The following is a 14,700-nucleotide window of genomic DNA, read 5'->3' as shown; positions in this document are numbered from 1 at the left end:
ACAAGCCCCAAAATGGAGTCAAATACAATGAGGAATACATCTTTTTAGTCACATTTGCTATCCCCTAGGTTTGAGAATGTACACAACTGTCACACCCTGTGCAGTGCATGAACTCCAAGTTGTTTACCTAAGATGCTGGCAGTGGAAAAGGAAGGAGAGTTTATCCCAATACAGTACAGGCCTACTGCAAGTCATGTCCTCCCACACTCTCTCTCTTCTCCATGAGCATCAAAACAAGTTCTTAAATTTCAAAAGAATTTTTTAAACAGTCCAAACCAGCTCTTTGATGTAGCCAAAACAGATGGACATGTTTGCAAGTGAATGATTCTACAAGCTAGTGCATGTGACTTAAATGTGAGAAAACAAAGTATTGTTACAAACTGAGTGTAACGGATGAAGGAGACAAAATTAAAGGTTGCCAATTATAGGCAGCTTTGGAAGTCAAGAGTTACTTACTATTTCTTTTATTACAGGTTTATAACACCATCCAAGCTCCACAAAGCAAGTTTTCAAGCATGACAATGTTTGAAAAAATCATTTCTCATGAGGGGGATATTTTCCACAGCTTCTTACCATGAATTTGCATTACATTAAGCTGTGTGAAGAAAACAAGGGATTCTTTTTTTCATCCCCACCACCTCTGAGTAATTACAAGCTAATAAGCCATGCAGCTATGGATTTAGGTCCTCCTTCTTTCAGAATTACTCTCTAACAGTTCAAGCATGAAGCCTTGTGCAAATGCTCAGGTCCTGACCTCTTGCATGGAAGCTCAGACCTCTCTGAGTGCCTGAGCAGAAGATCACTTGCCCAGGCTGTACACAGGGGTTTTTCCCACGTCCCTGATTTTCATAAGTACACTGTACCACTTCCTAAGTTTCACAAATATCTGACAACACCCTCAAGTGCTTCAAACTTCCCATCTTCAGTCCATTGTTGCCACCGACTGTATGCGCTAGTGCCACCAAAAGCAGTCAATTTCCTTTCCTCCCCCTTGTCCAGCTCATTGACTTCTGATTGTGCAACACTGCTTCTTCCATGCCAACTGAAGCAATAAAATCCAGGTCCACTTCTCTAAACGGCTTATTGCCAGCACATGCAAAGTAAATTTTCCTTCTGGCAGTCGAAAAAGGATGACACCTTTGCCACTGGCACTTATCTTCATATGAGCAGTAGGAACAAGGTTTTTTTTAATTAATCTGCAAGTCAGAAAAAGAAGCACTGCAAGTCACTACTGTGTACAAGTACTACTGTGTTATTCATCATCCATCTCTGAACCCAGAATGATTACTGCACTGATGAAAAAAAGCATGAAGGAGCAGACCCAAATCTTCTGCTGGGTCCTATGAAATGTTACATTTATCTCTAAGGTTTATGGCTGTTGACAGCTAAATAGGGCAGATCTGGGAAGGAAACAGTCAAAGAAAGGATGATAAAGTGGATTCTTACAGCTGCAAATGCAGATGCTCAACAGATTTGGAGGTGATCTTTATGGTGGGAAGGAGCACACAGCCTATCAGCAAAGAGGAGACCAAAGTAAGCAAAGTCATTGTTCAGGCAGAGGAAAGATGCATCTCCTGCTCCAGAAAACAGGTATGACTCCACACAGAGAACTGGTGAATCCTCATCACTGATGTGTTATCTCAACATGGACATAGCAGTAATATAATGACAGCATAACTAAACATGCTCTCTCCTTAGGTCTCAGACAATATTTTTACTGATGCCCTTAGGAGGTCACCTGCTTGCTGTGAGAGCAGGTCTGCAGAAACTACAGGAGAAAAGGGTCAAAGGCTACCTGCCCATTACCACCTATAATCTGAAATTTGCCACTCATATCCTGAAAACATCTGCCTCAGACACTTGTTTAGGTGACCTCATCACTGTCTCAGAGTGGTGCCCAAAGCTTATCTGACCTGGCTGGGTGAGGGGAAATGCCCTCTGAAGGCAGAAGCATCATGACAAAGGTTCTCATGGCTCTGGCCCATGAAAAGCAGAGTATGAAGCTTCAAATATAAACAGGCAGATGTCAAGAACTTCATAAAGAGGTGAGAGCTAGCCAAGGAGGAACCAGCGATGACTAATGAAATTCAGTGAAATAACACTGTTTTCCCTCATTTTTCTAGTTCAGAAGCAGACTGGCTAGAAAGGAAAGCAGAGAGCATGGTGCTGCAGATTGATCACAAGAATTTTATGATCTGCAATATGCAGCAGGCAACTGAAGTCTGCAAAACTACTCTCCAAGTTGCTATTAGATTTAAGTGCACACAAACTCAGTGCACAAGTTAACTGAGCCCTACACAAACACCTCAGGGAATTCAGAGAACCAGTTGATGGAAGGGATGCTCCTTCCATGGACCTTGAGAGATGTTCTCTACTTATTTAGACAACCCAAGTCACTACATGATACCACAATTTCCTCTTTGCAGTGACAAGCCCACCAAAACAGGGTCCAGCATGAAGACAGTAACATATCGTTCAGCTAAGGAAACATCTCATGACACAGAAAAATACACTAAATCAGCAACTTCAGAAAAGCAGTAAAACCAAACAGTGAATGAATGTTCCAGACAAGGAGCAAAATAGGAAGGTGCATAAAGATTTTAATTGTTTAAGCGCATACAGAAGAAGACAAGACAGAAAAGAATTAATTTCCTAAAATGTCAGCCAGAAAATTGAAGCATTTGCAAATAATCAAATTAAGGAATATCAGGAGACAAACAGCGGGAGATAAGCAGTGCCCAAACATAGACAGTAACACTCACAGTGGAAGATTTTCACACGTTTTTCAGGAGCTACTCACACAACTCCTCCTCTGCTTGTCACATTCCTGAGGAGGTGAAATTACTTCTACAAGTCACCATTTTGTTTTTATTTTGCACATTCCACACAGAAAGAAATAAACGCAAAATGGCAGGAAACCGAAGCATTAACAGTATTGGGGGGGTGGCAGAATCCGACACTTGTATCAATAGTCCCAGAGAGACTTAATTAAGTCCTAAGTTCTGACAGCTAGGAGAGCTTTCGTGGGTTTTAAAGGGTGACCTTTTGTTAGGAGAAACAAGCCAGAAGACACTGTGTGTAAAGTTTCAGTAGATGAAATTCAAAATTCTGAGGAAAAAACCACTTAAAAGAAGAGGACAGGCTGTTCTCTTTAAAAGATGAGGATTTCTTGATCCATACAAACTCAGTGATGAGCTACAAGCAGACACATCTATGGGTTGTGTAAGTCAACAACAACACAGCAATTTCAATTGCAGCTTTCAGACACTGTACAAAACATTTACTTAAAGGTTTAGGGGGCTTTACATGGTCTCTCCAAGCACCTGGTCAGGCATACAGCACCAATCATATTTGACAAGTTTACCTTGAGGCCTTCTGCTACTGTAATTCCTTCTTGTGAAAAATTAGATATTGCCACTGCTCAACAAGAAGCCATGTGTCATGACAGCGCTGCTCCCTGTCCACATGGAGCAAGAGATCTGGCTTTACAGCAGTCTCTGCCCAAAAGCCTGGGCCACTTTTCCTACCACATCCTGTTTGGCTTGGTGTTTTAATAAAGATAAAGGCAATGTGTACATATGGCAACTCATGGAACATACAGCCAAGTAGCTCTCCAACATACACTTGAAAAGAAACAGAAAACATCTCGCTCCAGCCCTCCCCAGGAAGGCAGGACATAAAAGCTGGCAACCACTGTAACTCATGAGCTGTGTAACATTCCCTAGAAAAATGAGGGCTATTTATACCCTCCAATATGTCACACTTTTTCCACATATATGTTTTTCTCTCTGTCCTCAAGACAGATTTCAAAGCAGAATCCAAAAGTACGAAGAAGAAAAAAGTGGATTATGCCCTGTAGAGATTCCAGCTATGTACTGGTGTCCCATGCAAATAGTGTTTGAGTAAGAATTGCTCATGAAATACCAGCTATAACACATAATTTTCTCCCCTCTTTGAAAAAACCACTCAGTCCTCAGCAAAAGTCTAGAAGGTGCAATACCATAATTCAGTTTTGGAGTTTTCCAAACAAATTTATTTGTACATTTCTTTTTAACATGTTGTGTTTTATTTAATTTTTTCTTTTATCCTTAGCAATGAAGTCTAACTTTTCATTTGCTAAACATTTTTATAAGTAGAACTATCAAACTGCTCTCCAGGGAGGATAAGGGAATATCAACACAAGAACAAAATGGATTTGATACTCTCCTGGAAGTGTGATCAGTTTAACACAAGACTTACTGTGGATCTACTCACAGCGAGCACTCACTTTGAGCTTTACAAAAGCACCTGCAAAGCGACTTCCAATTCCTCCTCCAACTCTCTGTTGTCTGGATTGTTTTCCTGCCAGTCACCTCCTGCCCCTCTGCCTCAGGTTTCTAGATCTCAAAATTAACTTGCTCCAGAACTACAAGCAGCAGTAACAATCTGCTTCTTGCAACAATCCCTTCCTGCTGCCCTCCGTGCAGGGTGCCAACACTCTTGGGTTTTGCAGCTTGTGCTGTGCTACTCACACGGGAGCCACCAACATTATCACTGCCACAGGTCACATCGAGGACTCCCTCCCAAAAAGAAGCAGCTCCTGCACCTGAAGTAGAGGTGAGTCCTGCAGCCGAGCGCTCTCTCCAAGTACACCTTGTACACACTGGCACACAGCAAGCTCCAGTAACTCCCAGGAAACAACACACTCCTTTGGCCAGCTGGTATTGCCTGTCACGGAGTCAGCACAGGAAAAGTGTCCTATTCTGACATAAAATGACAGCACCACAACTCCTCAGTATTGCCTGGACAACTTGGCAAATAATAATTTCATTTCATTTGACATTATTTGTGACTGCCGTAACTCGTTTGCATTCTGCTCACTTTCACCAACTTCAACTCCCAGCAAGTGCCTGCCAAAGTTTCTTCTAATCTTTCAACAAAGGTTACAGATTTCTGAATGACCTAGTTGACTAAAGGGCTTATTCTTGTTTTAGAAACAAGCCATTAAATCAGTCACAAATGGCTTAGAAACTCAGAATTCTTTTTCCCAGCTATGAGAGCACAGTAAATCTTTCATTTCTGGAAAAATTTAAGTGCAATGCATTAAACAACATATCCAGCTTATTAATGTGAATATAAATACAACTAAATTAAGTGCAGTAATTCTCTGAGGCATCTTGTTAAATGTAAGACTTGGAATTAAGTCCCTGTCTTGGAGAGTTTACTAGAACGGATGGCCTGATATATGTAGGAGTATTATATAAATGGAAAACCTCTACAAAAAGCCCTATAAATGCACACAGCTTACATGAAAGAATTACAAGGGAACTAAAAAAAATAGAGAAAGGAGAACGCCATGTTCAAGATCTAATGCTGCATCAGACACCAATGGACTCAGCAGCAGCTCAGCCATTGCGCAGAGAGAACCTGCACACTGATTTTATATTGTGGCACAGAGGTGGCTTTTCCTAAAAAAGTCTAGCATTCAAGTTGCCTTTTTTTGACAATTACACAACGGGCACATATTTCCCTGGATGTACCATTACAGCTCCAAGATCCTTTCCTGCCTATCTGTAGAAGCTGACTAAAGACTCAGCAGCTTGTAAGAGTACTTCTCCTCCCCTTCACATCCACCACTTTACATTCAACCACCCCAAGCAATAAAATGATACGCTGAAATATTCTTCTGTAATCCTCAGCAGCTGGTGTCAGCGTGAGCTCTCATCTCACTACTGGCCTTTGTAGAGGAGGTTGTGGACTGTTAATGGAAGAGTTGTGTAGCACAATCCCCCACACTGCCACATACCCATGTGCAGCATTGACTGAGTTCATTGCTTTTATCTGACACCGAGATCCAGGCATGTAGTCAGTGTGTTTTTATTTTAGCATTTCACACATTGTGAATGCCAACTTTCAGTTCCAGTGGGAACCTACCATGCACAATATCTTTGTTTATATCTGTCTTCTACTAAGATGCTCAGAAAAGCAAGGCTAAGAAAAGGTTGTGGTTATGGTTACCAACTAACTCTGGCACTAGGCTTGGATGGCCAGGGGAATGTTGTATATATTTTCTTAAGCACACAAAAATTTTATAGGATGAAATAAAATAAAGTTTCTACCCAATTAAATATTGAACAGTTTGGTTTTTTTCAACAACAGGTGTCTCCAAGTGTTATAGATTATCTCTATCTAAACACATCATTTCAGAAAGGTTATCTTTAAAAAAAAGATGAAGCAAAGGATGGAGAAAAACGGACAAAGTCCTCATCAGGTATCTAAAGTGTAAGTTAACTCCTACTCTGAAGTGTGTCTCTGTACTCACAAGTAAACTTCCACACCCCAAGAATCTCTATTCTCCTTTTTCACATGACAACCTTCAACCCTTTACTGTATTTCACACATCAAATGAAACTCATCTGTAGTCACATCCTTGTTTTTTCACCTGAACAAGTCCCAGCAGCTGAAAGGAGCAACATTTTCTGCCAAAGACTGGCAGGTCTCTGAAAAGACAGGACCATGCCCCTTAACACTTCCCACCACACATATCCAGACTTAGCTGTAATGAGACTGCAACAAGCCACAACTGCCCCAAACTCTGACCGCCACAAGAGGGTACACACAAGTCCAGCTTCCCACAGGTGGCAAAAGGACATGTACCTTGTGGTAGCTTTGGCCAGAGCCTGCATTGCTAGTAGATGATTCCAAGGGCCAAATGTGTCATGGCTCCAGGGTGACAAGCACCAAGAGTAGGACTTTGTTTTTGTTTCCCCAGAGAACAGTTGGAATTTCACCCTTGAGAAGGTGATAGCATAGGCACTTTTTACTCTACCACTCACCTGGTGCAACAGACCAGCAACCTCTGCAACAAATGAAGTTTAGCAGCAGTTTCCTTGGGGCAGAAGGATGAGCAGTGCAGTTTCAAGCCTTGTGCTTCATCGCAAGCATGGCTATGTTTTAAATGCAACAGGTACTACAGAGAGAATAATGGCTCTTACCATTTACTCCAGTGGGGTAATTCATTCCAGCAGAGACAATTGAATTTCTTTTCAACACCTCCATTAATTTTCATTTTCAGTAGCTCCAGTAAGGAGAGCATTACCGTTAAGAGTGCACTACAACTACATCTAACTACACAGTCTGAAGAGTTAGGGTCAGATTCCCACATGCTGTAAATCAGCATGACTACTTTCAGTTCGCTAAAGCATAACAATTTACTGAAGCCAAGGTTCTTTAACTTCAACTCAATATACCAGATTATAAATTTGATCATGTAGCACGTCTTGTTTTTATCAAGATCAAAGAATGAATTAGGAGTAAAACGAAACCCTCAAAACATTACCAGGCTTTCTGTAAAACTTTGTGCCTTGAACAGACAGCCATCAGTACTTCTAGCAACATAATATTCCTCTTAAAAATGCAATTATTACAAATCTTTGTTCCATATGTCACCAACTTATATAAGGCATTCAACAATCTGGAACAAGAGAAGTATTTGAATTTGCCTACACTACAGTCTTTCAAGTGGTTATTCTCATCCCTCCCCTCACTGAGAAAACAAAAACTGAAACAAAACAAGACAGTGCACAGCAACTGAAAAAACAGCTTTTTTTAAGAGCACTGTCAATCACTGCTAGAATATGAGAAAACAAGGTGCTCTCTTATTACCCCTCTTATTCAGGAAGAAGATGTCAATACTTGTTCAGTCCAGCTAATATCCACCGAGTTGCCCTGAAACATAGCAGAACTCTGCCTTCTGGTGGATCACCAAACCAAGCGGCTTTACTCCAGGACCTGGAAGGGCTTCCAAAATTCCCATTTTGTTTGCCATCATTCACAGAGATGTCATAGCTTCCACCTCGGTTTTGCCAGGACTCACAGTCATGAAATTGCAGAAATGGTTTATATAAAGAGGCTGTTGACGAGTGCTTGGGGACGGAAGACGGGTACAGAAGTGCTGAACAGGGAAGAATCAGCTTGCTCAGATTAGTTAATAGAAGTCCCCCATACACACAAAGGCAAAGATGGCCACTGCAGGAGCCACAGCTACTGCAGCATGCCTAAAAGACGGAAGGAGGAAGGACAACTGCCTGTAGACAGAAGAAAACAAACAAGAAATCTAGCAAAGCCAGGGAGTAAACCAAAGCTTCAAAGCTGTTATGCAAGACAACAGTAACAGTCTCTACTTTCCAAACAATGAATCAGTGGGACTTAAAGGGCATATCAGCACCAAGACAATTCAGCCTAAGCCAATCTAACTCTTTCAAAACAAAGTTTTGTTTTGGTCAAAAGTAAGTAGGTTACTTCCTCTGCTCTCCCTGCTCTTCCATAGCATGTGCCTGACATAACACAAGCCAAAACACAGGTTTAATCTGTCTCTGTCCTTCAGGGGCTTTATCACTCCCTTCTGAAGTTGTCCTTAGTGTGCAAACAGGCTTATTTTGTTTAGCAGGACTGCCTTTGCATTCACTGAAGAGATCCATTGACAGTTAAAAGACAATAGCTTTCAGAAAACGCCCATGGGCTAATTAGTCACAGATTGGAGAAAAATACTTTTATTTTCCTATCACAGTGTTCTTAAATTACATAAACCTTATCAGCCTACTTATGCAGACAGGACCATTCAAGCTGGTGGAGTAGTCACTATTTTCATGAGTAACTTAAAAGCAACACTTTCATTTTACTGGAAGTTTGTGGGACTTAATTTTACATTTGTTGCACAGCTTTGAGCTCCTTTTCCATTGTAGCAGCTTGCCAACATAGATGCATTTAGCTTTCTCATTTACGACTGTGACCACAGGCCAGTCTGAATACTGTGACTATTCACTCAAAGGAATGCTGGATGCAGTACATGGACTTTGCCAGCTTATTTCCCAATTCAGCAGAAACATGCAAAGACCTGTATGCAATATTGGTGTCCTCTCTCAGACAAAACCACAGCTGAGTTTAAGTTTAGAAGTCTGTTGTGCAATGCTTCTAAATGTCACCAGGAAAGCTGTCACTAGAAGCTTTGGTCTTCCCAGAACATTTCAAACAATGGTGAGACAGGAATGGAAAAATCTCTGAAAGCTTTAAGAAGTCAGGCGTTAAAAAGAACCTCCTTTCTCACTGTGGTGAGAAACTTCAGGCTTTTGCTTGTCTTACAGTTCAATGAAACCACACTGTAAATACTCTTCCTCAGAAAATCCAAAAGAAATGAAAACCTTGTTAAGGTTTTCCAGATACTTAGTGAGTATCCTTACAGATCACTTGTATTCAACAGCTCTTTTCTCTCTCCAGGATTCTCTGGTCTTGTCAACTAACCAGACACACCTGCTTCTGGTTTAAATGGAGATACTAGTATACACCCTATCTGATAAAGAAGCAGTTTGCCTCCACTCAATGTGAATTGCCTTGCACTTTATATTTCCAGAATTGTCTGCATGAGAACACCTTCTCTTTATAGGTATAGATACTCCAAAGAAATGTTTTTGTAGCATCTAAGCTCTGTAATTTCAAGGCAGCACACCTGAATTCCTATTCATTTACATTTCATATATGCTGGTAGAAAATAACAAAGTCACAAGACAAGTGAAAATAAGACAAGCTACTTATTAAGAAAACAGTCAAATAAGTTCAATGATACACTTGAACTGTCAATCATTTGATTATAGTAGCTTTGCTTGAATTGTACTAGCCCCGCAAAGCACCCGGGCTACTGAAGTGCTCCTCACTCTCTCATCCCTAAGGCTGTAAATATTCTGAAGCCTACAGCAAGGTATCTTGCTTCTCCATCTTCTTGGTACAGTAAAATGAGTACTGACAAATGAACTAAAGGACCTCACCAGCCAAAATGGAATTCTCTCCATCCTCCCATCTCCTGACTTCACCCAGAGCAGGTTTCTTAGATCCTGCTAAGCAAGCAAAGCCAGAGCACCAACAGCTGGAGACAAAGGCACCTACGCTGTGTGCTCAGTTCGCACCAAGGCTTTGCACTCCACTGCACAGGGAAGTTATACCACAGTAGCAAAAGCAGCCATCTCCATTCCACTCTCTTTCCAATCCATACAGTATGGCCAGTAAGGATACGGCCCAGCTGAATATAGACTGGGGTGTGAACAGAAACGGAGCAGCACTGCTGAGAAGAACTTGGGGATGCTGGTGGATAAAAAGCTGAGGAAGCACGGCCAGCAGGTCAAAGGAGGTGATTCTGCACCTTTACTTTGCTCTCATGAGATCCCACCTGGAACACTGCGTCCAGTTCTGAGATCCTCAGCACAGGAAAGAATGGATACATCTGAGCAGGTCCAAGGAAGGGCCATAGAAATTATCAGATGGCTGGAGCGCCTCTCCTATGAGAGGCTGAGAGACTTGGAATTGTTCAGCCTGGAAAGAGAAGGCTACAGGGAGATCTTAACTGCAGCCTTTTAATACTTAAATGGGGCTTACAAGGAAGATATCAGGGCCCATTGCAATAGCACAAGGGGTAACACCGTCAAATTAGAAGAGGATAGATTTGAACTGGATATAAGGAAGACATTTGGTATGGTAGGGGTGGTGAAACACTGGCACAGGTTGTCCAGATAGCTGGTAGATGCCCCATCTCTGGGAACACTCAATGTCAGGTTGAAGAGGGCTTTGAGCAACCTGATCTAGTTGAGGATGTCCCTGCTTATTGCAGGGGGTGTGTGGGAGTGGGATATTGGGCTAGATAATCCTTAAGGGCACCTTCAGCCCAAACTATTCTGTGATTCTGTTCTGTAAAGTTTTACGAGAAAGATGAGTTCTGCATGGACTTTACTTTTTCTCTCTTGAAAGACAGCTGGATCAGACTTCCCACCAGTGAAATTAAGGTGAACACAGAATTTCAGAGGCATGCAGTTTTAGTACTGAACAGGTCTCCAATATTAAGAGTGTTTTCTTCTTTAGAGAGATGGAAGATGACTAGTGTCAAACTCTCATTCACATCCAGAAAGCACCAACACCTTCTCTTTTCTTGAAGATTAGGCCAAAGATAGGACAGTGCCCTGGGACAAGGCTCCGGTTCACTGATGGAAAACAAAAAATCTCCAAGAGGACTACAACATCACAGGAGAGTTCAGCAACTCATCTCTTGACAATTGCAAAAAAAGAGATCCTTCAGAGGAAGAGGCCTCCCACTAACAGTGTGAAGTTGCACAGGGAGCCTGGGGGGACACAGCTTTTGCCACCAACAATGTAACAGCAACAGACCATTGGCTGTGACTTTTCTCCCAGCATGGAGGAACCACGGGCTCCCAATCATAGGGACTAACAGCAGTATTTAGGGATGCTGGAGGTAAGAGTCCAAAATGAAATTGTCTCTGAACCACAGAAATCTGTCTGAGTGCAAACAATTAAGCACTCCAGCAGCTCTTTTGTACAGGCTAAAGGACGAAGGTTGCCCACACAAGCCAGATGCAAGACCATTTAACACAGTTGCAGCTTTTTCCCAGGTTTTCCAGACTGCAGCCTTTACACAGCCAGAAAGGGTCAAGCCAGTTTGAAGGCTGACAGAAAAACCTCTGATCACACTCCCTGCACATGCAGTGAAAGGCTATAGATCCTAACAACCTCCAAACGAGAAGGTGTTCCAGTGACACCCAACCCATAATTTCAGCAAGATGCCATGGTGATAAGAAAATCAAGTACCAGATACCGCTACAAGCCTCTTGAAGATCATTCAGCAATCAGCAATTTGTCCTGGCTCTGTCTTAAGCTGGTGCCCCTTTTGTCTTCTGCTACAGACTGCCCATGCAATCAACTGAATGCCAGTGGCTGGAGCAGAGATGTGCCAGCTCGGCAGCACATGTAAATGAAATTGGACAGGAGGGGCAGAGAAACATGAAATGGTTAAAACCAGAAGAGCAACAAGGAAGATACAGCTGGATCCCAGAACCACCTACTGCAGGGTATGTAAACCCGTGTCAGAAATGCTTAGCTCCTTGCAGCTGTTGGCTGCAACAGCTTCTCCAAGTCACTGTTTTTAGGGTGATGTTTTACAAAGAGAAACTTTGTCAATTGTTTATCAGCACCGTCCAGCTGACTTACAGCTACTGGTCAAAACAAAGAGATACAGCTTACAGCATTCAGAACAGCACAACAAAAACTACAAGGAAGACTGATCCAGCCCTCAATTTAAAGGAAAATGCACTAAAACACTTTGGCATTTACTGCAAACATCCTTGCAACAAAAACTTCATAATGGAATCATAGAATGGTTAGGGCTGAAAGGGACCTTGAAAATCATATAGTTTCAGCTCATCCTGGCATTCTCCACACTAGGTTGCTCAGCACACCATTCAACCTGGCCTTAAACATCTTCAGGAATGAGGCATTCACAGTTTCTCTGGGCCACCTGTTCCAGCCTCTGAGCAAAGAAATTCTTCCTAACATCTAATCTAAAGATGCTCTCTTTCAGTTTAAAACCATTGTCTCTTGTCTTGTCACTATCTGCCCATATAAAAAGTTCCTCTTCCTCATTTTTATAACTCCATCTTAAACTACTGGAAGCCTTCTCTTCTCCAGGCTGAACAACCCCAGCTTTCCGTCTGTCTTTATTGAAGAGGTATTCCATCCCTCGGATCATCTTCCTGGCCCTCCTCTGGACACGCTTTAAGACGTTCAAGTCTTTCTTGTGCTGAGGACTGCAAACTGGATGGAGTTTTCCAGGTGGAGTCCCACAGGGGCAGAGCAAAGGGACACCTACCTTGACCTGCTGGCCACACTGTTTTGTATGCAGCCCAGGATGTGCTTGGTTTCTGGCATTGCCAGCTTGAGTCCAGTTTTTCATCCATGACAACCCACAAGTCCTTCACCACAGGGCTGCTATCAAATGACTTCCTCTCCCAGTCCGTACTCATGCCTGGGATTGCCCCTACCCAGTCGCAGCACCTTGCCCTTAGACTCGCTGACTTCATGAGGTTATCATGCCTAGGCACCCTGCATGAACGCTGCAGGGTGCCAGCCCTCACACATGTGGCCTAACCCTAACCCTCTCATTAGCCAGTACAGCACAAGTAAATCCACACCACCATGGCAGCGTCATCCTTCAGTAACAACACAGATGTCTCCCATGAAAAAGCAGTCCTGTTAACACTTCTGCTATGTTAGACATACCTACGCCAAAATGCCTCCACACGTATAAAAGGGAAATAACAGTAGCACTTCTTCAACTTTGAAAAAGAAGAATTTGAGTTACACTTAAATAAACAGGGTGGATCTTAGGTGGTCTTAACGCACAATAGGACTTCATAAGCTGTGACGGAATTTTGGCAGAAAAATGTGATATTGACACAGTTGCCTGGACACTCTCACAATACCTGAAGACTTGGAGACATTCTCAGCATTACAGGCTCCAGACCAGCTGTAATACAGACCAGTTCTGCACCTATAGGGTATATCACACAAAGTAAACCCCACACGTATCCCATGCACACAGGGGCTCAGTGAGTTAGCTCTGTGCTCTTAGCAGTGCGGGAAACCCAGACTTTCCTCCAAAACACACATAAGATGTTGAATGGACCGAGGCAAGCCAAGCAGCATTTCACATAAACCCAGTATTTTCCACCCAGTGATATAACCAGTAGACAGGAGGTTTGCAATCCCTCTTCTACCCTTTAAAAAGTGAAAACAGAACATAAAAATATAATAAAAAATCCTGAAGATACTAGAACAAAAAATCCCTGCTAAGCTTAGCTACAGTAGCACCCACATACCTCCACAGTACAGTTACAATTTTTAAAGAAAAGTTGGATATAACTAAAATGTAGGTCCAATTATTAATCTGTGCAACCCCAAAATAATTTTTTTCCACTTTTAACTTGGGTAATCTCTGGATTATCTAAGGCATCTCAACACTTCCTAGCAACACAAAACAAGGAAAAACCCAAGACACTCCAGAGCTGCCACAGCTACCTTTTTTTGTCATTCCTATAGGGCTTCATTTCCAAGTTGCATCACACTTGGAAGTGTATAAAACTATAGGATTTGAGTGAAAAAACCCCAGACCTGGAAAGAATAGAGATTTTTTAAAAATGCAGAAAATAAAGAAACAGAAACCTGTGCCAACTGGGCAAGTACATTCAGTATTTTCTTCAGTATGGTTACTACAAAGCTATTGACAGGGTCAGGAAAGTAAAGGCAAATGATTCACACAGGGGTGAATCAGGAAAACAAAACACTCACAAGGCACTGTTTCCAGAAAGGCTAGAAAACAAAGTGCTGATCTTCATGATTTTTTTAAAAATCTTGATTCTTAATTTTATTCACTTCAAGCATTTTAGAAAGATTCCTGTTAAAAAAGTGTGAGGATTTTAGTGCCACCACTTACGCTTGAGTCATTGATGAGATTGAAGACTATATTTATCCTGAATTAAAGCAACAGTCTCTTTCACATGTCTAAGATCATACAAAATTCATAGAAGACAAGTGTTTACATCTATCTGGAGATCAGAAGCCTGCAGTGCAAGTGCAAGTTATATATACCATTGGTAAATACACCACTACTTCCAAGACAAAATAACTCTGTTCATAAACAGTAAAATTCAAAACCTATCCCTGAAAACTATAAATCTTTCCCAAAGAGGGAAACAATATCAAGATTTATATATTCATTTCAGTTTAATGTTGTTTGACGTGGGCTTCTCAACTGATCAGACAGAGGAAGCTCTTGTAGCAGTTGATCTTAATTTACTATGTAGCATAATCAGCTACTAATTCATATAC

At 41.9% G+C, this 14,700-nt stretch overlaps 1 protein-coding gene across 1 annotated transcript in view; it reads right to left on the bottom strand.

Moving 5' to 3' along the window:
- Window positions 1-14,700, bottom strand: part of DGKQ (diacylglycerol kinase theta) — a 90,373-nt gene that overhangs the window by 66,313 nt on the left and 9,360 nt on the right. The gene's annotated exons all lie outside the window — the stretch shown is intronic.

Source organism: Aphelocoma coerulescens, assembly GCF_041296385.1.
Source record: "Aphelocoma coerulescens isolate FSJ_1873_10779 chromosome Z unlocalized genomic scaffold, UR_Acoe_1.0 ChrZ, whole genome shotgun sequence".
In the NCBI taxonomy this organism is placed as follows: domain Eukaryota; kingdom Metazoa; phylum Chordata; class Aves; order Passeriformes; family Corvidae; genus Aphelocoma; species Aphelocoma coerulescens.
Note: the sequence above shows the minus strand (reverse complement) of the source record. Positions and strands in the feature narration are given on the sequence as shown.